Consider the following 2363-nt stretch of genomic DNA (forward strand, 5'->3'; position numbering starts at 1 on the left):
TCTTCTTCCATAAGCTTTTCCAGTTCTTCTAGTTCATTGTCTTTGTTAATTGTGAACACCTCTTCTTGAACATGATCCTCTTGGAAGTCATCTTGTATTCTAAAAACTTCTTGTTCATCTCCAACCCTCAAAGTGAGCTTAGACTCACGAATATCAACAAGAGCCCCAGCAGTGTTAAGCAATGGACGACCAAGGATTATTGGAACATCGGGATCCTCTTTCATATCCAAAACTACAAAGTCTATTGGAAAAATAAAATTTCCAATTTTCACCAAAATATCCTCCACGATGCCCCGGGGTTGTGTCACTGAACGATTCGCCATGTGAATCTTCATTTTTGTAGCCTTCATCTTTTGAATTTCTAATTTTTGATAAAATGAAAAAGGCATCAAATTAATGATAGCCCCAGAATCGGCTAAAGCATTAACCTTCATTTTATTACCAAAATCACATGGAAGAGTGAGGCGTCCAGGACCCCCCATCTTTTCTGGTGTCTCTCCCAACACGGCTTTTGAGGTTTGTTCACTTAGAACCACCTTAGACTGCTTCTTTAAATGTCTGCGAGTGTCTATCAAATTTTTGTAGTAACTTCTGATTCTCAGGAGTTTTGGATAAGGACTCGACAAAGGGAGTATTAATCGGGATCCCCTTCACATGCTTTACAAACTCTATATGCTCCTTCTCCAGTACACTAAGTGTAGCTCGGGGTGGAAATGACAATGGTGGCTGATAAACTGGAACGGGTTCAAAGACTTTTTGATCATACATGCGCCATGTCGTGGCCAGAGGAGTGCCACATCGTGACGAAGCTGTTTCAACAAACTTTTCACTTTCGAACTTTGGCTTCTTTGGTTCTGGATCGGGCTGCTGTGGTTCTTCTCCCAATGCCTCCAGGAACTCAGAGATTGCTTCTTCTTCAGTATCGATGGCCATTACGTGAGATTGGGTCTTTACTTCGGGATTCTTTGGGATAATTTTTCGTGAACCAGAGTGGCTAATTGACCAAATTGTACTTCAAGGTTATGGATGGAGGCTTGCTGATTCTTTATTAAAGTTTGTTGTTCCATAATAGCAGAATCAGTGGCATCGTGTCTCTTTTCCGAAGCTTCCATAAACTTCATCAAAATGGTCTCTATGTCGGGTTTCTTCTCGGCTGGTGGCTGCTCCTTTTGATAAAAGCCTCGACCTGTCTGCCTATACTTCTCTTCTTTTTGCTTCTTATACTCTTCATATGGCATCCACTCCTTCTTCGGTTTCCTCCAGTCCTCATCAAACTTATCCCCACTAGAGTAGCACACTTGAGCTTTCCTGTTCCCAAACTCATCTACATTGTAGTCCTTGGTCAAGTGTGGACCACTACATCTCTCGCAACCCACTCTTATGGCATGTTTTTACTGGTCCATTTGTGTTATCCTTCGATCCATCTTATTCAGCATGGCCATTACAGCTGCTATTTCTTCAGTTTGGGCCCCTCCACTGCCTTTGATTCCATCTTGCCTAGGGTTGTGGTATTCGCGAGAGTGCTTCGCGAATTCTTCAATTAGCTCCTTGACCTCCCTTGGATTTTTCTTTGTCAAAGGTCCTTGAGAATCAAGGAGTTGTCTTGTCATAACATTGACCCCATCATAAAAGATTGACATCTCTTGTTGCACATTTAGATCATGTTGAGGGCAATTTCTGAGCAAGCCCTTGTACCGCTCCCATGCTTTGTATAATGACTCCCGCGACTGTTGCTCAAAGTTGGCTATTGCCTTCTTGAGTTTGGCTATCTTGGATGGAGGGCAAAACTGGTCCAGGAATTGCTCACGCATTTGAGCCCAAGTGGTAATTATACCCGGTGGAAGTGCTTTTAACCACTCCTTAGCAACTCCTTTGAAAGTGATGGGAAGCATCCTAAGCAAGACTGTGTTTCTGTTGACATTTGGGACATTGAAGTAATCCGCAATGTCGTTGAATTCATCTAGATTCTTAAAAGCATCCTCATGATCTTTCCCGAAAAATGGGATATCCTTCAGTGCAGTCAATATGTGCCCCTTCAACTCGAATGTGGCAGTGGCAGGTATTGCGGGTTGGACTAAATCGGGACCCACATCTTCTCGGATCCGCTTCTTGTAAGATCCCATGGACATCTCTTCAATTGCTTCCATCTCGTTCCATGGCTCGTTCTCGGGTTCGCTCACGTGTTCTTCAAATTTCGGCTCGGTATCGCTTTCGTACTCGGTTTGGACGGGCGTATGATCCAAATGCTCAAGATTGCTCTTGTGCCTCGCGGATGAACTTGACTATCCTGTCTTCTTTCCCGACTTCCTTGAAAAAGCTGACTTCAATTCTTGTAAGGGCGTCTTTTTCTTGTGAATTGCAGA

The 2363-nt window shown here is 43.3% G+C and overlaps 1 non-coding gene across 1 annotated transcript; it reads left to right on the plus strand.

Moving 5' to 3' along the window:
- Positions 1–1656: 1656 nt before the first annotated feature.
- LOC128128236 (small nucleolar RNA R71) lies at positions 1657–1763 on the plus strand. Its single transcript, XR_008226096.1, has one exon. It is a non-coding gene; the product is annotated as a small nucleolar RNA R71 (small nucleolar RNA).
- Positions 1764–2363: the final 600 nt, after the last annotated feature.

The sequence above is a fragment of the Lactuca sativa genome, chromosome 8, assembly GCF_002870075.4.
Source record: "Lactuca sativa cultivar Salinas chromosome 8, Lsat_Salinas_v11, whole genome shotgun sequence".
NCBI lineage: Eukaryota > Viridiplantae > Streptophyta > Magnoliopsida > Asterales > Asteraceae > Lactuca > Lactuca sativa.